Raw genomic sequence first — 24,539 nt, 5'->3', positions numbered from 1 at the left:
GAACTAATGAAACTCACAAAGTAATCAGGGTTGGCACCATCCTGGCCCTGCCTGGTCTGCTCTCTCCCTCTCTCTCTTTTTCTTTCTTTCTTTCTTTCTTTCTTTCTTTCTTTCTTTCTTTCTTTCTTTCTTTCTTTCTTTCTTTCTCTTTCTTTCTTTCTTTCTTTCTTTCTTTCTTTCTTTCTTTCTTTCTTTCTTTCTTTGCAATGGCAAATATTCAGTAGTTTATTGCTTGTATGGGTTTGTAACATAAAACATAAAATAAATGGTATATGACTTCAACAGATAATAATAATAGCAACAATAATAATATTTTTGGAGAAATAAGGTAAATATGTTCAGATATGAAGTGAGGTGAGTTGAGGGGGCTGGGGCATGGGAGAGGGACGGCACCTTGGGGTGCTGATTGGCTGAGGGTGGGGTGTGGCAACCCGAAAGGCCTCAATTCTCTTCTGTCATTGGAGGGTCGAAATTGTGAGCCTCCGCACTATTTCTGCAGCACCAGCAAACCTCCTTTCTCTCTGCCCACCCCAAGGCTTTTCCCGTAAACCAGGTGCTGTTACAGTCAGTGGCAGAATGCCTTGGTCCAGCTATTTCTGTGCTGGCAGAAACCTACTTTCGTTTTCAAGGCAGATCAAATGCTGGTCTCCTAATCCTAATGCTGACCTCCTGATCTAAAGCAATCCAGAAATAGGCAAATAATTGAGGAGGAGAAGTCACCGTCAGGTGGTGCTCAGGAAGCTGTTCCAAGTTGCTTCAAGCAACACTCACTTCAGATACAGACCAGGATCAACTTCCATATTATTTGTGGGTTCTGGTACAGTGGTACCTCAGCTTACAGACACTTCAGGTTACATATGCTTCAGGTTACAGACTCCGCTAACCCAGAAATAATACCTCAGGTTAAGAACTTCGCTTCAGGATGAGAACAGAAATCGCGCGGCAGCAGTGGGAGGCCCCATTAGCTAAAGTGGTGCTTCAGATTAAGAACAGTTTCAGGTTAGGAACGGACCTCCAGAACGAATTAAGTATGTAACCAGAGGTACCACTGTAGAGAGGAGAGGAGCAGGTGGCCGAACTGCTTGGGATGATCGACCACCTGGTCCAAAAGAACAAGGCAGCTCCCTGCTACACGGAAGAGATGCTAGAGGAAGATAAAGAAGAGATTGAGAGGATGAAGAGGCAAATACGCAACTTACTGTAATGCATCTAGTGAGAAGGATCATATTAAACACCAGAACATTTTCACTCTCAGTAGGGATGTGCTAAAATGCCTGAGTCCTGATTTCCACTTGTACTTTCAGCCACTGCGAACAAGGGGTTAAGGAGATTCCTATTTTTAGATTACTGTGTAACATACTGTAATAGAGTATGCCATGGCAGTGCCAGTGGTACCTTGGGTTAAGTACTTAATTCGTTCCGGAGGTCCGTTCTTAACCTGAAACTGTTCTTAACCTGAAGCACCACTTTAGCTAATGGGGCCTCCCACCGCCGCCGCGCCGCCAGAGTATGATTTCTGTTCTCACCCTGAAGCAATGTTCTTAGCCCGAGGTAATATTTCTGGGTTAGCGGAGTCTGTAACCTGAAGCGTATGTAACCTGAAGCGTATGTAACTCGAGGTACCACTGTATTGTCTTGTTTGCTGTGGGTTTGTAATTTTATTTGTTGTCCATTGCTTTGACATGTCCTAATATTTTTTTTTTTTGCAAATAAATACTTGCAAATAAATAATCTTTAACTCTGCAAATAAACAATCAGTGACACTGTGTGTGTGCAAACCAGATGTTGGAAATCTTTGGCTCTCCAGATGTTGCTGAATACCATCATCCCTGGCCACTGCCCATGACTGCCTGGTTCCACAACTTCTGGGGGCCCAATGTTCCCCACCCCTTATTTCTCTGCCTCCCTGTGAAATGTAGACCCCTTTTCCAAAGATGGGGAGCTTTCACCAGCAGCTCGTTTCTCCAGCCTATCGGTAAGGCAAGTGCTGGTGTTCTGTTCTGGCCACCTCACCTCAAAGAGGATCTTGTGGAGTTGGAGAAGGTTCAGAATAGAGCAAGCCAAATGTTCAAGGAGGATGGAGCCACTCCCCTATGAAGAAAGGTTGCAGCATTTGGGACTTTCTCGTTTAGAGATAAGCCGAGCAAGAACACTCACTCTGCTTTGCCTGTGCAATGCAGAATTCTATAAGCATCTATTATGTTGCCTCTTGCTTGGTTTATCTCTTAAACACAAACTCACGGACATCCAAGAAGCTGGATGTTGGAGGATTCAGATAAGAGAAAGCCGTTCTTAATGCAGCGCAGAATTAAACTATGGAACTCACTCCCACAGGAGGCAAGGATGGCAGTAAGCTTGGAGGGCTTGAAAAGAGGACTAGGCAAATTCATGGAGGAGAGGACCATCGGTGGCACCTAGCTCTGCTCAGCCTCCACACTCAAAGGCAGTGGTGCTTCTGAATGCCAGATTCTGGAAACCACCGGAGGGAAGAGGACTGCTCTTGTGCATGGATCCTGGCTTGCAGGTTTCCCACAGGCATCATCCTGACCACTGTGAGAACATGATTAGAAGGGCCATTGGCCTGATCCAGCACACTGCCAGAGGCGCTCTCTCTCGTTCTCTTTCTCGTTCTCTTTCTCGTTCTCTCTCTTTCTCGTTCTCTCCCTTTCTCATTCTCTTTCTCGTTCTCTTTCTTGTTCTCTTTCTCGTTCTCTCTCTTTCTCTCTCTCTCCTTCTCAGACCCTCTTTCATAATGTCCCAAGCGGAGTCAGTGAAAGCCAGGACATAGGCAGTTGGGCATCTGTGGTCTTCCTCCTGGCTAAGATCGGAGAATCTCTTAAGTCTCTCCCTCTCATTTTCCCAGTTATAAAGTGCAGCACTCCACATTTCAGCATATACCTTAGGATATGAATTTCTGTACACGTTGCTTGGCTGGAAAACTGCACTGATAAATTCGGAGAAATGAGGATTTCAATGGATGGTTGTTTGGGGTTGAATATGGTTTCAGAAAGTGTGAATCGGATAGGGTCGTCCAGCCCCAGCCCCTGCAATGCAGGAATCTCAGCTGAAGCCTCCAGGACAGAGTCCCCCACCTCCCAAGGAAGACCGTTCTACTGTCAAACAACTCTTATTGTCAGAAAGTTCTTCCTGAGGTTTAGGGGTTTTTTTTGTTTTTTTAATGATTTTTTTTATTGCTTTTTTCCAAGGTCAGAATGCATCGTCAATAACACAACAAAAGCGGTTTTACAGAAAGAAAAAAGAAATTAAATATAAGAAAATTCATTTTTCCAGATCTTTTTTCAAAATCAACTGGACTTCCCCACGTCTTCCATCCCCTGCTTTCTTTACAATAAACAATAAACAGCAAGTTGATACCTTGTTTCATGTGTTTTTGTACTTTCATCTAAACTCTAAAAATTTAAACTTTTCACAGTCATAACTTGATTTCCAACATCATCAAATCTCAATACTGAAGCATGTTTTTCCCAAAACTTAGCAAATTCTCAACATTCATATAACTTGTAATGTTTTTGAAGATAGTCCTTAAATTTTTTCCAATCCTCTTCCACTGCCTCTTCTCCCAGGTCTCGGATTCTGCCCGTCATTTCGGCTAATTCCATGTAGTCCATCAGTTGCGTGTGCCACTCTTCCAGCGTGGGCAACTCCTGTGCCTTCCAATATTTAGCTATAAGGATTCTTGCTGCTGTAGTTGCTTAATTTACAAAAGGTTTAGTCGGAATGTTCTTTCTTGTAACTTGAAGCCATTGGTTTGAGTCCTCTCCTCCAGAGTAGGAGGAAACACTGTCCATAGGACAGCCCTTGGGATATTGGAATATATTTTGTTTTTAAACAGCAGGGGATATGAAATCTAGAAGTAACGCACTGAAAAGCCAACTCTCTTCCACACTCACTCTCAGAGTAGAAGCACCTTCCTGTTTCTCAACATGGAAGTAATAATTTCAGTTACTGTGTGGAGTCTTCTTTCTAACTGCATGAATTCACAGAAACATCCCACAACAAGAAGCCTTTGCCTTTCGCTGCACTATGTCACCTGCAGTTGATTTCCCTTCTCACATGGGGGTAACTTTCGGAAATCCAAATTCCAGGCAGAACAATGAGGGATTGTCCCACCATGAGATAGGAGCCTAAAATGAGTTGTACAGCTGGAACAGGCAATGGTGCGTCTAGTTGAGCATCCTGTTCTCACAGTGGTCAACCAGATGTCCTTTAGGGATGACACCCACAAGCAGGACCCGAGTGCAACAGCAGCACTCCCCCCCCCCCGGCCCCCAATAATGGGTGCCCTGAACCCTGGTCCCTCACAGTGGAAGTGGAGGATATGGCTAGTAGCCATTGTCCCAAAGTCCTTTATGAGTTGATCAAGCCAGGCGATCTCTCTGCAGGCTTCTGTTGCTGCAACATATTCTGTTTCTGTGGAAGATAATGCTACACAGCTCTGTTTATAACTGCCCCATGTGACAGGTCCATCACCAAACATAAAAACATGACCACTTGTTGATTTATAATCAGCATTATCCCCAGCCCAAACCGCATCAGTATACCCAACCAACTTAGGGTCTCTGACGGCTGGTAACCTTAATTTACAATTCATGGTACCCTTCAAATATTGCACCACCCTCTTTATACCTGCCCAATCATGCTCAATGGGAGAATTCACCTTTCTGCTAAGAATCCCCACAGCATTAGCTAAGTCAGGTCTACATGTGGTAACTAAATATAAAAATTTACCAATCGCCGACCTATAGTCATTGTTGTCTGGCAACTGCTTTGAATCCTGCTGATTCTTCAGGAAGTCAGTAGCCATCGGTGTAGCAACTGGATGTGCATCTTCTGTCTTTGGCTGAGAAGAAATGAGCCGTCCTCTTCTCTTTCCACCTGGATCCCGAGGTAATACTGGACATCTCCTAGCTCCTTGACCTCCACCTCTTTGGAAAATTGCCCTTTTGTCCAGCCAGCGCTTCCCCTGCACAGCTTTGCTGGAAGCTGGACGCCGACCCAGGCAGGGAGCAGAGTGCACGCAACGTGAAACTGTTGCTGTGCGTGTGTGTGTGAAATAAATCAGGCTGCACGCACAGTGTCTTCCTTATCTTCTAAAAGTCTTTATTCGTGTAGAAAAACAGCTCTTAAATCTCTCCGGGCGACAACTCACCCATCTTGCGTCCTCTCTCCGCAAAAGCGAAACCAGAACTGAACTCAGGAAAACACTCCCCTCAGTATACCCAACCACGCCTCAGAATGTAAGATGTCACACAGAACCTCTTAACCCTGTAGGTTCTGATTCTCTCCACACCCCCTCTCGCCTTACAATCTGAGAGGAGTTGTGGACACACATATTTACAGACCCTTGAGAGTTCAACACCTTCCCCATTGCCTTTCGCCCCTTCCTGGTGTCTTTGTCAGGCACCTGTTGAACCTCCTCACAAATCTCAGATTCGCACCCAGCCACACCAACCCAAACACTAGTGGCTTCATACCTTTTAGGTGGAATTCCCTTTGTTGCCCGAGATGAACGCCTGGGCACAAACTGGGGTGCTTCTTCTGACCCACTGGGTCCAGCAAGTGCGTCTTCTTCACCAGACGACTCCCCCTCTGACTTGACCCATCTGTGAGCTTTCTCCATTATGCTAACAGGAGATGAAGGCTCACTTTTGGACACTCCTTTAACAACCCGTGGAGATGCCCAAACCTGTTCCGGACCTTGATCCTGGACCTGGTCCTCATTTTCAGGTTCAGCCTCTAGCTCTCCTTCCTCCTCAGATTCAGATAGACAATCTGAGTGAATGTCAGGGCTCACTTTGCGCCTTGCCCAACCATCCTGCTCACAGAACTCAGCATGCTTGCTGACCAGCAGCTTGGTCTGATCACCCTCTGGGTATGCAAACTTCCACCCATTTGTTGCAGGATCATACCCACAGAAGATCATTTCCTGGACCTTTGGACCACCCTGCTCTTGCAGAAACTTTGGTACCGACACCATAGCTTTTGAACCAAATACACGGAGGAAATGCAGGTTCGGCTTCTCTCCGTAAAGCATAAAATGCGGGGTGTCACCTACCACTGAATTGTAGGACCTATTCTTCGTGAAATTTACAAATTTAATTCCTTCCCCCCAAAAGCTTTGAGGCAAACCAGAGTCATTCAGTAGAATCTCTGTTGCTTGAACCAGAGCTTTGCTCCTAAGCTCTGCCACTCCCTTCTACTGAGGAGAAGTCACCTTGTAACATATCCCTTTCTGGCGAAAGAATTTCTGCAGAGCAGACCCAGTGACCTCTGACCCTCGGTCACTCTGGAACCCCTGCACCTTGGTGGAGAACCTTAGTTCCACCTCCGCAATCCAATCTTTGATCAGTTGCGTTGCATCCTCTTTCCGTTTCAGAGGATAAAACCAGCCAACCTGGCTGAAATCATCCTGCAGCGTCAGCCCAAACCTGGCCCCGCCCAGACTCTGCTTTTGCATGGGCCCCAAAAGGTCTGTGTGCACAAGCTCAAAAGGCTTTGTGGCCACCCTCTCCACCCTGGGAAAACCACACCCTTTTACATTGGCTTTCCTGCAAGCCCTGCACTTTAGGGGTCTACCACATTCCCTTATTTCGCACCCTTTAGTGCACTCCGGTAGCATCTGGATATCCTCGCAGGAACCATGTGACATTTTCTTGTGCCACACGCAAGCACATGAAACATGAACATGAACATTTGCAGACTTTGCCTGTACTTTCTCAGTACACCCTTCACCCTCCAGAGGTGATTCAAGAACAAAAAAGCCGTTGTGCCCTCTCTGAGCCACGTCCTCTCTGCGACTTCCCACGACTGCCCCCTCTGCTGGACTGGTTGCCATGGAAACCCGGCTGATTCCCATGGGAAACGACCTTGGAGACATCCTGCCCTGTCTCCCTTGCTCTCTGTGGGCAGTTGCGACGCAGATGGTCAGGAGAATTGCAAACGTAGCAGCGACGAGTGGAAAAACACTGGGGTGAGCTTGCAGCTAGCAAAGCTTCTGGGCCAGCTCTGCCCCCTCTGAAACGGCACTCCTCCTCGTCACACACAGTGGAAACTTTTCCAAACTGGCCTTTGGGCTTCTCTGCCCCCCCGACACCTCCAACAGCACTCCGTGAGGCTGTAAAATCAGGGCTTCTGGCTGAGCACTCGGCATCATCCTGCTCCTGGCCTCCTGCTGAGCTTTGACACAAACCCCTCAGCACTTTCCAGGCTTCACAGGCCGACTCAATGCCTTCCAAATGCGGCAATAGCTTAGCATGTACGCTTGATCTCAACATGCAGATCTCAGCTCTCACAGCTTTCTCTCTCTGCATTTTCTCCTCCAGAAAAGCAGACTGCAGCTTTTCTGCATCTCTGTCCACCAGTAGTGCAATTTCAGCAGCAGCCGGTTTGTCTGGGGACGGCTCTTTCTTGCTTATTTCCCACAGCCCTGTTGCCGAAAACCAGGCTCTCACCCTCCTGACCCAGGTTTCCCACGACTGGGTGGTGAGCTCTTCAAGCTTCTCAAGCGGAGCTTCAAGCACCTCTTGGTCATCTGCCATCTTCCCCCGGGGCCCAGCGTACTCACGTAAACAAACAGCAACTCTCCAGCTCCGGTCTAGCAGATCAGCTCCTCCCAACTGAGTTCGTCTGCCTCTCACAACTACAGGCAGGACCCAAAGCTGGCTTCAGCGTCGTCAGCTTGCCTTCAAACGTTAGGCACAGCTCCAAGCTCTCTGCAGCCTCTCCTCAGCTGGCTCCCACACACACATCGGCACATCTGGCAACAGCTTCAAAGTGTTTGCTGACCACCCATAACCTCTTGGAAAATTGCCCTTTTGTCCAGCCAGCGCTTCCCCTGCGCAGCTTTGCTGGAAGCTGGACGCCGACCCAGGCAGGGAGCAGAGTGCACGCAACGTGAAACTGTTGCTGTGCGTGTGTGTGTGAAATAAATCAGGCTGCACGCACAGTGTCTTCCTTATCTTCTAAAAGTCTTTATTCGTGTAGAAAAACAGCTCTTAAATCTCTCCGGGCGACAACTCACCCATCTTGCGTCCTCTCTCCGCAAAAGCGAAACCAGAACTGAATTCAGGAAAACACTCCCCTCAGTATACTCAACCACGCCTCAGAATGTAAGACGTCACACAGAACCTCTTAACCCTGTAGGTTCTGATTCTCTCCACATTTCTCACTTGCTGTGGCAATAATCAGGTCATCAACAAATGCTAGGATATATGAGAATTGTCCATTATTTCACTTACTGTACAAGCACTTGTCAGCGTCGCCTTGCTTGTACCCAAGTTGCGTCAGCATTTTATGCAACTTCTGGTTCCAGGCTCTGGCAGCCTGTTTAAGTCCATAAAGTGCTTTCTGGAGTTTGCACACTAGATGTGCCTCATGTGGTTTTACAAAACCTTCAGGCTGTTTCATGTAAATTTCTTCAGAAATCTGCCCATGTAGAAAAGCGGTAGCAATGTCTATGTGTTTTACTCTCATTTTCTTGGAGGCTGCAATGCTTAAAAGCATTCTTACGCTGCTGTACCTCACAGTTGGTACAAAAACTTCATCATAGTCTTCACCAAAACGCTGTGAAAATCCCTGTGTTACAAGTCTAGCTTTGTAGCGCTGCACTTCTCCTTCTGACCCCTTCTTAACCTTGAAAACCCATTTACTGCCAATGGCCTTCTTACCGGGAGGCAGCTCAGTGAGTGTCCAGGTCTTGTTCTGATGGAGTGCATCCATCTCCTCCTGCGCGGCCTTGCTCCAGAGACTGGCTTCTGCAGCTGGCATCTCCTGTATCTCTTCCCAAGTGGAAGGTTCCTGCGGAAACGCCGACCCTGCAAAGTAGGACAGCTGTAATGGTGGGACACCTCTGTTGGTTCTGGACGAGTGCCTGCCCTCTGGTTCTGCGACCGCATCAGCTTCCTCATCCTCCTCCAACGCAGGCATGTCCCCATCTGAGTCATCATCTTCATCTCTAGTGCCGCCAGGGTTCTGGTCCTCTGTGTCTTCTGTGCGTCGCCTGTAGGGGGCGCTGTAACACTCAAAGGTAGATTAGTACTTTGTGGGGTCTCAAAAGGGAAATATACGAACTCTTGAGTCCTTTCTGACTCATCTGAAGAATCCACAACAGTGTTCTTAGTGTCTACTTTTCCATATTCATCAACATAAACCGCATGGTATGCATTTGTCTTACTAGTTTGTAAGTCCAAAATTCTGTATCCTTTGCCTCCAGAAGCATATCCCACAAGGATACCTGCTTTTGCCCTGGAGTCAAGCTTGTGTCTGTGTTCCTTGGGCACGTGGAAGTAACACGGACTTCCAAACACACGTATGTGTGACAGATTGGGAGCTTTCCCATGCCAAAGTTCAAATGGTGTGTGCTCTGCGCCTTTAGTTGGCAGTCTATTCTGCAAATAGACTGACGTGTACACTCCTTCGGCCCACAGCTTCTGTGGCAAACATGCATCCTTTAGCATGCACCTTGTCATGTCCATAATGGACCTAAACTTTCTCTCAGCTATGGCATTCTGCTGTGGGGTGTAAGGAATTGTGCTTACGTGTGCAATTCCTTCCTTGGCCAGGAGAGCCTGCATTTCATTTGAGCAGTACTCACTTCCATTGTCGCTCATTAACACAGCTGGAGCTCTCTGGAATTTATTCTTGACCATGGCAATGTATTCCTGGAGCTTGTCCACTGTCTCACTCTTCTCTTTGAGGAAATATACAACACAAAATCTTGAAAAGTCATCCAGAAATATTAAAATGTATCTATTCTTTCCCAGTGAGGGAACATTCATGGGTCCACATATGTCAGTGTGTACTATGTCAAGCACTTTGTTGCTCCTTTGTTCTGCACAACATGGAAATGAAGGTTTTACAGCCTTCTCAGTAATACAGCTTATGCACTTTGCTGGAGCTTTGTTGCTCTGCTTTACCTGCAAACCTCTTACAATATCTCGTTTCTGTAGATCCAGAATGACGTTGGTGTCCCTGTGTCCAAGCCTTCTGTGCCACAGGTCCAGATCTGCCTTATCCTTCTGGCTGGAATGTGCCACTTTTGCAGACTGGTTCTCTGGAAGATTAATCTCATATACACCATTTATTAGCTTAGCTCTGCTTGAGCAAACACTTTGCCATTTTTAGTCACATTACATTCTCCATTTCCAAATGTGATCTGGAAACCTTTCTTCTCTAAAGTGGACACACTGATTAAATTGCAGCTCAGCTCTGGTACGTACAAAACTCTACAGATTGTGTTCTCAATGGATTCATTGTTTATATTGCATTTCAGACTCATGGAACCTGTACCTTTTGCTTTAACAATGTTGCCATCTGCAATCTCAATTTCAGATCTGTCTACATCATTTATCTCATTAAAATAGTCCTTTTCATATGAAAAATGAGAGCTCACACCTGAATCTATGATCCATTTATTACGTTTATTTTCACGATTCTGGACAGTTAAATTCCTTTCTTGCAGTAGCCATGTGCATTCACATTTCCCCTTCTTTTCCCCTTTTGGCTGAAAGGGGTGGGGTTTCTTTGCTTTAGGAGCTGTGATGGCCTGGGATTCCGATTCTGAGAGTGAACCGGAGGAATCCCAGCCAGCACAGGAGTCCCCGCCTCCAGGGCCGGCTGAACTGGGGCAAGGCCTAGATTCTGAGGAGCCTGCACCTGTGCCAGATCCTCGGGAGCAGGCACCAGGTGAAACCATTCTGGCCCCAGAGGTGCTTGAGGACTCAGTGTCTACAGGTGAGCCTTCCCCGGGGCCCAGTAACCCTTCGGCCTCTCCTGAACTGCAGAGGCTTAGGGCAGAGAGGCGAAGGGAACTGGTTTCTCCCAGGAGGAGTGCTCGCCTTAAGGCCAGGAGAGGCGGGGCTTCTGGGGGCCGGGGCTGCCCCTGGCCTTAGAGAAGATAAAGGTCAGTCAGTCCGGTCCCAGGTTGCGGGAGCAACGTCGTTGTGGAGTACCAGCTTTTACCCGGACCTAGACCTGTACTACCAGTGTTCCTGTTCCCGCCCGGCTCCCTGTTTCGGACCTTCCAGTGTTCCTGTTTCCTGCCCGGCTTCCTGCTTCTGATCTTCGAGTGTTCTTGACCCCGCCAGGCTCCCTGTTTCGGACCTCGCGTCTCAGCTTGTGAGCTGCTACCAGGCTAGTGACTCAGGACTAAACTTTGGCTACGGTAATAGTACCTCCCCCCCCCCCCCGGGACCAGCACAGGAGCCCTGCAATTCTTTGCAATGTGTCCTTCTTTGTTACAATTGAAACAAATCACTTTCTTAGGCATCTCTTTGGGCTTTGTAAATTTCCTAGATGCATAACCACTGTCCTTGCTTCTAGCATTTCTCACTGGAGATTCAGCTCTATCTCTGCATTCTTCTTTTAAATAACCAATCAAGTCTTTAAAAGTCAGACCTTGTCTATGATCCATCAAACTTACAAATGCGCTAAAGCGTGGTTCAAGTGATGATAACAAAAATGCTATCTTTGTATCCTCATCAAAAGCTTTGGGAGTCAGATCAATTCTTTGAATAATCTCAGTAAACTTGTTGATGTGCTCTGTGAATTCCTCTTTTGAATTCATCCTCAATCTGGTTAATTTAGACACCAAGTTTCTGAAGCAGTTTATGCTAGATTCTCCATACACGTGCTCAATATCTCTTAAGATTTGAGACGCATCATCTGTACTATTTATTAATGATAGCTGCTCATCACGAAGTCCACTCAAAATTATGTGTCTAGCTTCGCTGTTCATGCGTTTCCAAGCACTTATCTTGGCTAAATCCTCCTCAGACGATCCTGTAGGCTGAGGCTTTAAAGCTTCCAAAATGTGCTTATAATCTAAACATGCTATCAAGCGCTGCTTCCAGTGTATGAAATTGTACTCATTCAGCACAGGCATTCCTAGCTTTGCATCACTATCAAAAGCTGCTCTAGCCATCTTAAAATCCAAAATTTGAAAATTCTTCAAAATTTCAAAATTTCTCAAAATTTCTAAATCAAAATCTCAAAAATGCAAAACAATTCTTCACTGCCTTGGGTCACTGTGAACTCTGAGGGAAGGGGGGGGTTGCTTAATCCCCACTGCACAATGGAACAAAGAACCATGTGCTTACCAGGAAGTTAACTCAGAAAAATACTACTCAACTCAAAATCACAATCCAATGCAATCCTTCAAAAATACGCAGAAATATGCAATACCTGGGGCCAATAACACTTTGTGGGAATGTTCTGGGGTGCAGGAGAGGATATATTGACTAATTATATCCGTATCCAACTTGTGCTAACAAGTTCCCAAAATATCAGCAGAGTTTATAGACATTCCCCTTTAAGTTCGCAACGGTAACGTGTGCACAGGTTCGCTAGAACCTCTATAATAATTACTCTTGTAATTTCCCCTTTGTTCCCTCTTAAAATACAAGACACGACACAGTCTTTATAAAAGTATAAAAGAGTTTACTCACGTTCTGTTCACAATATGATCCCAGAAGGCAGACAGGCTTAAAAAGGTTACATACTGTCAGGGAACTGCCATCGGAGGGACAGGTGGTGGAAAGTCAAAAGGGAAAACAGTCATCATGGTTGTAGTAGACCTATTAACCAAGATGTGCCACTTTATAGCCTGCTCGCATGCAGTCACGGCGGAAGAGACAGCTAAATTGTTTGTAGAACACATTTTTAGGTTGCATGGCGCCCCCTTGAGGGTGGTTTCAGACAGAGGGAAACAATTTACGTCCAGGTTCTGGAGGAAGCTCATGAGCTTACTGCACGTCGAGGTCAATTTTTCGACTGCCCGGCATCCTGAAACCAATGGGCAGGCGGAAAGAGCATATGGTATCCTCCAGCAATACCTGAGGTGTTATGTCAATGACAGAGAGAATGATTGGGGAGAGAAGCTGGCGTTGGCGGAATTTGCCTACAACAATGCGGAGAACGTGTCCACAGGGATGAGCCCCTTTTTGGCTAATTACGGGTGTCATCCCAGGGCTTTCCCCGGGGGAGGAGGGGAGAGATGGAGCGTCCCGGCAGCCGAACAGTTTGTAGAAGAAATGGAAGCGATCCATCGTCAGCTCCAACTCAACTTAGAAAGGGCCAAGGAAGAGTATAAGAGGCAGGCAGACAAAAACAGAAGGGAAGGTGAAACCATTAGGGTGGGGGATCAGGTGTGGCTGTCAACCCAAGGGTTACCGTTCAAAGGGGGTTGTAAGAAATTAAGACCCAAAAGATTGGGCCCCTTTGAAGTCATGCAACAGGTCAACCCCGTGGCTTTCAGACTCCGGTTACCGAACCACATGAAACTGCACCCAGTATTCCACAGGTCGTTACTGTCACCGTATAAGGGGGACCAGCAATGGAAGAAAGGGAACACAGCAGCCATGTGGCGGAGATCATCGACTCCAGGTGGAAGGGTGATCAGGTGGAGTATTTGGTAATGTGGGAAGGGGAACTGGAGTCAGAAAACACCTGGGTCATGGCAGAGGATGTCGATGACGAGGTCTTAATAGAAATGTTCCATCAAAGGTTCCCACGGAAACCTCAGCCTGTAGCGAGGTTCCGGAGGGAATACTTTGGCACCACCGACGAGGAGGAGGAGTTGGAAGGATTCACAGAATCGGAGTTGGAAGGAGGAATAGATTCCGATGAGGAGGAGTACTTAGAGACCAGGAACCGCAACCGGTGGAGGGAAATGTTCGAGACGTCTGAAGATGAAGGAGATTCTTTCCGGGGTTTCACCTCTTCACCGCCCATAGGGGAGGGAACGGGAGGGGGTGAAGGGGGCCCTGGAGGGGAGGTGGATGTCAGGGAACTGCCATCGGAAAGACAGGTGGTGGAAGGGCTCAGGGAGGTTGGGAGAGACTCAGCAGCTGAAGAGGGAACCAGCAGGGGGAGAGGAGGGTCTCTGAGGGAAAGTGAGCAGGAGGGATGGCTCAGAGACACGTCCAGCGAGAACAGTGGGGAGGTTTCTGGACCTCCTATAGGGACACCCACTCCTCGCCGGAAACTGTCACGCCGTGAGTCCAGAAGACGTGTTTCCGTTAAGGAACTTTTATGTTGGAAGCGATTCCGAAAGCAACCACTGTCGGAATCTGCCAGTGACTGATGGAGCCATGCTAGAGGGGCTCCTTTACAGACAGAGGTTTGCGGACTTAAACAAGCTCTGAGGGACCAGGATTTTACGCACAAGCAGCTCATCATCCCATCACACATACATTCAGAATCTATCTTGTAGCAAGATAGTCCTTATCTCCTCTCTTGGCTGGGAGCCAAGAGGGCATCCTTAGATGTTTCCTCATCGAAGAAAAATGGCAGCGAGAGAGAGATGGCTGCCTGCCCTGTGCTTTTGTCATTACCTGCACAGGTGAGGCCACACCCACCTCTGGTCACATGCGGAGGAAGTCCGTCCCCAGGAAGTTTACCTGCTTGCTGGACAGACATCCCTCCCCATGTTCTAACATGTACACTCTAGGAATGTTGTCATTGACTGCTCCTGTGTTTACATCCCACAACCAGCACAGCACCCACAGCACTTTCTCAGAATTTGAAGTGTTCCCACTGGTCCAAAACATTGGGTGACCCCTGGTCCACAGCACCGTCCTCATAGTTCCCACCTAAAACAAGAACCACAACATTAGTCATTCATGTATTATTAACCTTCATGCTCCAAAAGGGGACATCCCCCCCCACCCCCATTTCTCTCTCAGTATTATTGCACCCCACAAACACATTCCATACCGTGAAAAGTATGTGAGGAGGCTGCAGAGCTGAGCCAGTGAGGAGTGGAGCCCAGGAGGCAAAGGGCTGTGGCCAAGAGAGAGTCCTGAGGCATCTTCCTTCAGCTCCTGAGATTCCCCATCCCAGATATAGGGCACCGTTAGCCCTCTAAAAAGAACCTTTCTAGAGCAAAATAGAGGACACATTTGCCAACTTCCAGTTCTAACTCTCTACCCATGAAAAAGAGGATGTGTCCTGGAAAAGGAGGACATATGGCAACCCTGCGATGCCTATCTCATTCTATATTAGGGAGAAGTAATAAATCCAGGCCCCTTCATGGATCACTGCCTTGCCATGGCGAAGGGGCTTGAAGAACTCAGAGAAGCTATGAACTATGCCGAGCAGGGCACCCAAGATAAACAGGTCATAGTGGAGAGTTCTGACCAAACGTGATCCACCTGGAGTAGGAACCGGCAAGCCACTCCAGAAAGACATCTACTTCTGCTTCATTGACTATGCAAAAGCCTTTGACTGTGTCAACCATAGCAAACTATGGCAAGTTCTTAAAGAAATGGGAGTGCCTGATCACCTCATCTGTCTCCTGAGAAATCTCTATGTGGGACAAGAAGCTACAGTTAGAACTGGATATGGAACAACTGATTGGTTCAAAATTGGGAAAGGAGTACGGCAAGGCTGTATATTGTCTCCCTGCTTATTTAACTTATATGCAGAATTCATCATGCGAAAGGCTGGACTGGATGAATCCGAAGCCGGAATTAAGATTGCTGGAAGAAATATCAACAACCTCAGATATGCAGATGACACAACCTTGATGGCAGAAAGTGAAGAGGAATTAAAGAACCTTTTAATGAGGGTGAAAGAGGAGAGCGCAAAATATGGTCTGAAGCTCAACATCAAAATAACGAAGTTCATGGCCACTGGTCCCATCACCTCCTGGGAAATAGAAGGGGAAGAAATGGAGGCAGTGAGAGATTTTACTTTCTTGGGCTCCATGATCACTGCAGACGGTGACAGCAGTCACGAAATTAAAAGACGCCTGCTCCTTGGGAGGAAAGCAATGACAAACCTAGACCTCAGAATTTTTTTTTTCTTGTTTTCCTCCTCCAAAAAACTAGGTGCGTCTTGTGGTCTGGTGTGTCTTATAGAGCGAAAAATACGGTAAAAGGTGACTGGTCTAAGCGTTTTTGCAAATTCTCCAAGGCCCCTTCTTCCTTATCCCCACCATGGAAAGAAGGCAAGATTTGTACTAGTTGTTTCTGGAAAACCTCTCTCTGTTGCTGACAAAGACATTGAGTGCCTTGATTTCCTTCTTCATCTCTGGGAAGTTGGTGGCTGCGGGACTCTTAATCAGATCATTGCACCTTGCATCCATTTCGGTCAACTTCTCCAAAGTATCTTCCATGCAAAGCAGCAGTGGTCAGCTAACCTCATGCACCAGCTGAGCTGCTTTTGAGTCCAGCTTGGTGAGAGGCTAGAGCCATACCTTCACGGGCACAGCTTTCTCCCTATTCTCCCCCAGCAGCAGGGGGAGGCTGGCATGGATTCTCATGGCATCTTGAAAGGTTGTTGGATTGTGATCTAGAAAGAAATCACCATGGAAAATGCAGCTGAGCTTTTCCTCAATTTTTTTCTCAGTGCCATTCAATTTCAGAGACCCTTCTGCCTCTACTGAAACATTTGACACCTTCTTAATCATTCCCTTGAGATGCCTCTGTATGTCCTGCACGTTCTCAGATTCAGAAACCTCACAAAGACAAAGAAAGCCTGGGCCCCATAAAGTACAGCAGTGACCGCGTGAGTGGCAGTTCCTTGTGCAAATACTTCTGGATAGGAGATATTTTTTCTCCCAAGGTGTTTCATGGTCAAGGGCTTAAAATCAGTTGTGGTTGAGTACCTGTTTAGGGAAGATTTTAATGTCTGACATTTTGATGTATTTTTAATCCTTTGTTGGAAGCTGCCCAGAGTGGCTGGGGAACAAATAAATTTTATTTTATTTTATTTTATTTTATTATTTTATTTGTAGTAGTATTACTGGAGAGTAAGCTGGGCATGATTCATGGATTTCTTGGTATCATTCAAGAAGGTGCCAGATCCACCCACTTCAACAAGCCCCCCCCCCCCCCCCGGAATCTGGCTTTAAGTGATGTTTCCAAGTTGAAGGAAGTATTTGCTTTTGTCTTCAAAAGATTCAGAGGCGATGGTATGACATTCAGTTCTGCATTGTGGCTTTGTATCGACATCACTTTGCAGAGTCTCCTGGTCCCACAAGGTGATACCTTGAGAAACAGAATAACGGAATATATTTTTTCAGTTTTCTTATTTTGAACTATTTCAAAGAGGTGAATATTTTTTAAAAAAACAAGTGAGATGTACATTTTGTCACTTGGAAAGGAAATAGCAAAAGTGGATTTGCATATCTTTGAACATCCAACTTTATAATATCATTATACTTCTTTCAGCAATTTCCTGTTGCTGAATGTTCTTGCCCTTGTGCCTGCCAGCTTGGACATGTGGATTCCTGACCATTTGGGCTGAAGAGGAATTGGCATCATGCACTTCCATGTGTGATGTGTTTATATCAGTCCTCTTTTTCTAGAAAAAGAGGTGCCAGAAGTTCTCCCCATAAACACCTCCCTCATTCTCTTAGAATAGCAAAGGTGCTCACCTGAGAGGTGCCAGAACTGAGTCCCAGTGAGTTCTCACTGAAAAAATGTCCAGGTTTCTATTATTTTGTTTATGGAAATGAATAGGTCACTAAGACCAGAAGTGGTGTGAAAAGTTTAGTAGCAAACCCAACAAAAATTACAATAAATTAAAAAGTATAGAACTTATGTCTGGCTCCTCTTTTTAAAATATACCAGAACCCACAAATAATATGGAAGTTGAGCCTGGTCTGTATCTGAACCGAGTGTTGCTTGAAGCCACTTGGAACAGCTTCCTGAGCACCACCTGACGGTGACTTCTCCTCCTCAGATATTTGCCTATTTCTGGATTGCTTTAGATCAGGAGGCCAGCATTGGGATTAGGAGACCAGCATTTGATCTGCCTTGAAAACGAAAGTAGGTTTCTGCCAGCACAGAAATAGCTGGACCAAGGCATTCTGCCACTGACCATAACAGCACCTGGTTTACGGGAAAAGCCTTGGGGTGGGCAGAGGGAAAGGAGGTTTGCTGGTGCTGCAGAAATAGTGCGGAGGCTCACAATTTCTACCCTCCAATGACAGAGGAGAATTGAGGCCTTTCGGGTTGCCACACCCCACCCTCAGCCAATCAGCACCCCAAGGTGCCGTCCCTCTCCCATGCCCCAGCCCCCTCAACTCACCTCACTTCATATTTGAACATATTTACCTTATTTCTCCAAAAATATTATTATTGTTGCTATTATTATTATTATCATCTGCTGAAGCCATATACCATTTATTTTGTGTTTTAGGTTACAAACCCATAAAAACAATAAACTACTGGATGTTTGCCACTGGAAAGAAAGAAAGAAAGAAAGAAAGAAAGAAAGAAAGAAAGAAAGAAAGAAAAAAGAGAGAGAGGGAGAGCAGACCAGGCAGGGCCCAGGATGGTGCCAACCCTGATTACTTTGTGAGTTTCATTAGTTCTCTCCTGGACTCCTTCGGCAGGTAAAAGGTAAAAAGGTAAAGGGACCCCTGACCATCAGGTCCAGTCGTGACCGACTCTGGGGTTGCGGCGCTCATCTCACTTTACTGGCCGAGGGAGCTGGCATACAGCTTCCAGGTTATGTGGCCAGCAGGACTAAGCCGCTTCTGGTGAACCAGAGCAGCGCACGGAAACACTGTTTACCTTCCCGCCGGAGCGGTACCTATTTATCTACTTGCACTTTGACGTGCTTTCGAACTGCTAGGTTGGCAGGAGCAGGGACCAAGCAACGGGAGCTCACCCAATCGTGGGGATTTGAACCACCGACCTTCTGATCGGCAAGTCCTAGGCTCTGTGGTTTAACCCACAGCGCCACCCGCGCCCCTCCTTCGGCAGGCGGTGGCCCCCAATTCATTGCAGGGTTGTTGTTTTACTATGGAAAGAACAGAGGGCAGAGTCCTCTTCATCTTGCATATCTGCAGACCTGCAGGGGTTCAATAGAGCTGGACCAAATCTTAAACAAAAACCAGTAATGGTCTGATCAAAATAGCTTCCTTTGAGAAACACCATGCTATGTTGTACTTCATTTGGGGGGCAAAACAAGTTACTTCTCCTGAAGTTGGGGAGGTCTTGTTCCGGTGACATTCGGTTAGGTCTGGGATTTTTTTTTATTTTCTCTGCAGTATGTGACATAGCTTAATTGGTGGAGCCATACGGACTGCTATGGCAGATAGAATAACCGAAGAACAAATTTTGAAGGCGAAATTGTGCTCTGTCCTGCTTTCGGCTTCTGGCCTGCTGGTATTCAGGAATGAAAGCCAGAGTGGCTGGGGCAGCCCAGGCAGGTGGGCGGGGTACAAATAATAAGAGTGTTGTTGTTATATATAGATTATTTTTTTTAAAAAGTAGGAGGTTTTTCAAGAGAGATTTGATGGCCATCTGTCTGGGATGCCTTAGGGGTGGACTAGATTTCTTCCAGCCGTACATTTCCATGATTCTATCACCCCTTGAACTGAGCAAGAGAAAGTGAATGATAAAAGTTTTAAAAATAAATACATAGTGATTTAATTTAATTTTGTTAATTCCTTCTTTGGGGGCTTGGGCATTGTTGTTTGATGTCAGTATTCCTGAAGGAGCATCTCCACCACCATTGTTCTGCCCAGACACTGAGGTCCAGCTCCGAGGGCCTTCTGGCGGTTCCCTCCCTTTCGAGAAGCCAAGTTACAGGGAACCAGGCAGAGGGCCTACTTGGTGGTGGCACCCGCCCTGTGGAACACCCTCCCATCAGATGTCAAGGAAATTGTGGGAATGTTCAGGGATGCAGGAGAGGATATATTGTCTGATTATATCCTTATCCAACTTCTGTTAACAAGTTCCCCAATTTCAGCAGAGTAAAACATTCCCCTTTGTTTTAAGTTTGCAACGGCAGTGTTTGCTCAGGGTCGCTAAAGCCTCTATAGTAACTATTCTGGTAATTTCCCCTTTTGTTCCCTCATAAAATAGAAGAGACGACACAGTCTTTTACAAAAGTATAAAAAGAGTTTACTCACATTCTGTTCACAATCAGATCCCAGAAGGCAGACTTAGCTTAATGAAGTAACATTCACTTGGAATCTATCTTATAAGAAGACAGTCCCTTTGTCCTCTCTTGCCTGGGAGCCAAGAGGGCATCTTTCACTCAGTGGATGTTGCTTCTTCGATGCATGTGGTGAAAGAGAGAGATGGCTGCCCTGCCCTGTGCTTTTGTCGTTACCTGCACAGGTGAGGCCACACCCACCTCTCGTCACATGCAGAGGAAGTCTGTCCCAACCCAGAGGGAAACAGGAAGTTGACCTGCTGGCTGGACAAACATCCCTCCCCATGTGTAAACATGTTCACTCTAGGAATGTTGTACTTGACTGCTCTTGTGTTTCACATCCCACAGAAATAATCAACCACTTGACTTTTAGAAGACATCAGAAGGCAGCCTTGTTTAGGGAAGTTTTTAATGTTTGGTGTTTTATCGCTTTATTATTATTATAATAATAATATTCTGTTGGGAGCTTCCCAGAGTGGCTGGGGAAACACAGCAAGATTTATTATTATTATTATTATTATTATTATTATTATTATTATTATTATTATTATTATTAATAATATAATAGTAAATAATAAAACAAAAATAATAATAGTTGGTGATGATGATGATTCTTCTAACAGTGTTTCCGTTGACCTATGACTGGAAGAACTGCAATAACGCACCTAAAGCACTCTGGTTCCCAAGACGGACAAGATTTCTGCTCTCCCCCCCCCCCATTTCTTCCCAATGCTTTTCCTGTAAACCTGCTTGTTTACCAACACTGACAGACATTGGCAGCCGGTGTGTCTGACCATGCCAGAGGAAACCCAATCCATGGCAGAATTACCTTCGTTTTCTACTCAGATCAAATGTTTGACTCCTAATAAGTTCAGGAAAACAGGCGAGAGAAGCAGCGCATAAGGCCGTCCAGGACTGTATCCAAGTGAGGGCAGAAAGGGCAGCTGTGATTGCCAAATAAGTAGTGTGTGGGCAGTGGCATAGCGTGGGGGTGCAGGGGGGGCCGGCTGCACCGGGCGCAACATCTGGGGGTTAGGGTTAGGGGGCGCAAATCCACGGGTTAGGGGGCACAAATTACTTGCCTTGCCCCGGGTGCTGACAACCCACGCTACGCCACTGTGTGTGGGCATGGGATTGTGAAGGGGGTGAGGGAATCTGGAACAATTCAGAGCTAGCTCACTTGCAAATAGGTTTAGGGTTGCAACTTAAGGGTGACAGGTTAGCTGGAAAGTATTTTCTGCAAGAAAACACCACTGCATATACCAAATTCTTACAAACTTTTAAGAGGATTTACAAAATATTGTAATATTCAGCCTTGGAATATGTCAAGTAATTCAGGAAAAGGTGGGGAAGACGCGAGTGCTTGGATGAGTTAACTGCCCAAATTTTGTTGCTAAAAGTTAGAACAACTTGCAACACCAGCAGCTCTTGTCAAATGTCCTGATTTCAGTGGCAATCTTCCCGTTTGAGTTGCTCTTGACAGAGAGATTTAGGGATTTTGTGTGTTTTTTAATGGTAATCACCCTTTGCTCTTGGAACTGGCTGGTTAGTTGCCTAGAGAGTGACTTGGTGGCAGCAAGAGAAATGTCTGCTTGTTTGGTTTTGGACTCTTCCTTGTTAAGTATTAAGAAAGATGCCTGGAAAAGGCTCCCGTTTAGCAGGTCACATTGTTGGCTGCCTAAATAAGCTTTTCCTCCTGGCTGTTGCTTTCTGTGCAAAGAAGTTTCCAGGGACCGTGGGAGAGACCTATTCAACCCCTCGCACCCTCTGCAATGTCCTGCAAACGTCTCCCTCTCCTGATATTTCCCACCCTGTTTTCCCCAGCTAGGTTCCAAGGCAATAAGCAAGAGAGTGAAATGGTGGAATCTGGAGGAAGAATGAGGAGTTTCAGGAAGAATTAAGCTACGCTCTCCCTCCAATGTTTCCGAACACCAGTTTCTGGAAACCATAGGAGGGGAGAATGTCAAAGAAAGAAAGAAAGAAAGAAAGAAAGAAAGAAAGAAAGAAAGAAAGAAAGAAAGAGCAGACCAGGCAGGGCCAGGATGATGCCAACCCTGATTACTTTGTGAGTTTCATTAGTTCTCTCCTGGACTCCTTCGGCAGGTAAAAGGTAAAAAGGTAAAGGGACCCCTGACCATTAGGTCCAGTCGTGGACAACTCTGGGGTTGGGGCGCTCATCTCGTTTTCTTGGCCGAGGGAGCCGGTGTACAGCTTCCGGGTCATGTGGCCAGCATGACTAAGCCGCTTCTGGCGAACCAGAGCAGTGCACAGAAACGCTGTTTACCTTCTCTCCAGAGCGGTACCTCTTTATCTACTTGCACTTTGACATGCTTTTGAACTGCTAGGTTGGCAGGAGCAGGGACCGAGCAACGAAAACTCACCCCATCGCGGGGATTTGAACCACCGACCTTCTGATTGGCAAGTCCTAGGCTCTGTGGTTTAACCCACAGCGCCACCCGCGCCCCTCCTTCGGCAGGTGGTGGCCCCCAATTCATTGCAGGGTTGTTGTTTTACTATGGAGTGAACAGAGGGCAGAGTCCCCTTCATCTTGCATATCTGCAGACCTGCAGGGGTTCAATAGAGCTGGACCAAATCTTAAACAAAAACCAGTAATGGTCTGATCAAAATAGCTTCCTTTGAGAAACACCATGATATGTTGTACTTCATTTGGGGGGCAAAACAAGTTACTTCTCCTGAAGTCAGGAAGGTCTTGTTCCGGTGACATTCGGTTAGGTCTGGGATTTTTTTTATTTTCTCTGCAGTATGTGACATACCGTATTTTTTGCCCCATAAGACGCACCGGCCCATAAACGCACCTAGTTTTTTGGGGGGGAAATAAAGGGAAAAAAATTTATTCCCCCCCCAGGTGCGCTGCGCTACACCAGGAGCTTGGGGCGTGCGGAGCTCAGCGCGCCCCAAGCTTCTGCGTGCCGGCAAGCAGTCCGCTAGCCCTGGGAGAGGCGCGGGGCTCTCCCAGGTCTAGCGGATCGCTGCGCTACACCAGGAGCTTGGGGCGTGCTGAGCTCAGCTTCTGCGTGCCGGCAAGGTCTCCGCTAGCGTGGGAGAGCCGGGCGTCTCTCCCAGGGCTAGCGGACCCCTGCGCTAATCCAGAAGCTTGGGGCGAGCTGAGCTCAGCGCACCCCAAGCTTCTGCATGCCGGCAAGCAGTCCGCTAGCCCTGGGAGAGGCGCGGGGCTCTCCCAGGTCTAGCGGATCGCTGCGCTACACCAGGAGCTTGGGGCATGCTGAGCTCAGCGCGCCCCAAGCTTCTAGGTGCGCGCAAGCAGTCCACTGCCGCCCCAAGCCTCGCGCACCCGGTGGGACCTCCTGCCGGGTACGCGAGGCTTGCAGACACTCACCCGAAGCAGGGGGAGCCCTCCCGAGGGCTTGGGCCCCACTGACCTTTCCTTTCCTCAGGTTCAGCCCCCACTGCCCCCAGTCCACCCCCGATTCTCTCTGCAGATTGACATCCTCATCACCTTTTTAAAAGTGATGGGGGGAGAGGCGTCAGCATGACTTAGCTTATGGGGTTCAGGAAAAGCTCCACAGCCATTTACAAGAGTCAAATACAATCCTAAAAACGCGTAAGCATAATAAACATCTCCTTAAGGGGATAGAGGGGGCCCCATGGGCGATGCTGAACAACATCATGACGTCATGCGTGTGATGCTGTGTGATGCTGCATGACATCATGCATGTGACATTGCTCAACACCTTGCATCTTCTGTCTTCTTTGGTGATCCCTCGTAGCTGAGTAAGATTGTCTTCCATAAACACGGTTTTATCAGTGATTTTGGAGGCCAATTCTGGATCCACACGTCCTTCCACACTGGGGACATTGGCTTCCAGGTGGGAGTTGATCACGGTGTGGATTTGCCACGCGTGTCTTCCTCTTAGCACGTTTCTCCCTTGCGTCCTGAGTTTGAGCGTCTTCAAAGTCCATGACACCTTTGGTCAACGCTGTTCTCCTGTTCTCCAATTGGAGCTCTCGCAGGTTATCAGTTGTCAGTGTTTATACTACATTTTTAAAGATTTGCCTTGAGCCTTTGAAGCTCTTTTGTTGACCACCAGCATTACACTTCATGAGAACACCCTGAATATTAGGAGACTCGTCCCCCTCAGCCCCTGCCAGGCATCATTCTATGCACTTCTCAGTATAGTATGGTGCTGTCAGCGGCGTAGCGTGGGTTGTCAGCACCCGGGGCAAGGCAAGTAATTTGCGCCCCCAGTGGCGTAGCGTGGGGGGTGCCAGGGGTGCCGGCCGCACCGGGCGCAACATCTTGGGGGCGCGTGAGTCCAGAGGGCCCAGCCCCGTCGTGCCCTCGGCCCGCCCCTGTTGTCAGAGCGGCCGGCCAGCCTCTGCCTGCTCCTACCTTGCCCACCCGAGGACTGCGGCAGCGCCCGCCCCCGTGGCCACCTACCCCCGCCTCGCCCATTGGCTTGCCTCCCTCGGCCCCGCCTCTCTCCGATGGCCGCGGGGGTGTCCTGCTCGGCGCCGGTGCCTTTTTTCAGGAGGTAGGGAGGCTGGACAGGGAGGTGGGGTCGGAAGCGGGCAGAGAAGGAGGGGAGCTCGTAGCCAAAAGGGCTGCACCAGCCGGCAAAGGGCCGGGGAAAGTTTGGAGAGGA

General features: G+C 47.4%; 1 protein-coding gene across 2 annotated transcripts in view; it reads left to right on the top strand.

Moving 5' to 3' along the window:
• Positions 1 to 24,539, top strand: part of LOC308569663 (GTPase IMAP family member 7-like) — a 162,793-nt gene that overhangs the window by 10,337 nt on the left and 127,917 nt on the right. The gene's annotated exons all lie outside the window — the stretch shown is intronic.

This window comes from Podarcis bocagei, assembly GCF_964188305.1.
Source record: "Podarcis bocagei genome assembly, chromosome: 12".
Taxonomy (NCBI): domain Eukaryota; kingdom Metazoa; phylum Chordata; class Lepidosauria; order Squamata; family Lacertidae; genus Podarcis; species Podarcis bocagei.
The sequence above is the reverse complement of the archived record's forward strand: the minus strand, read 5'-3'. Positions and strand labels throughout refer to the sequence as shown.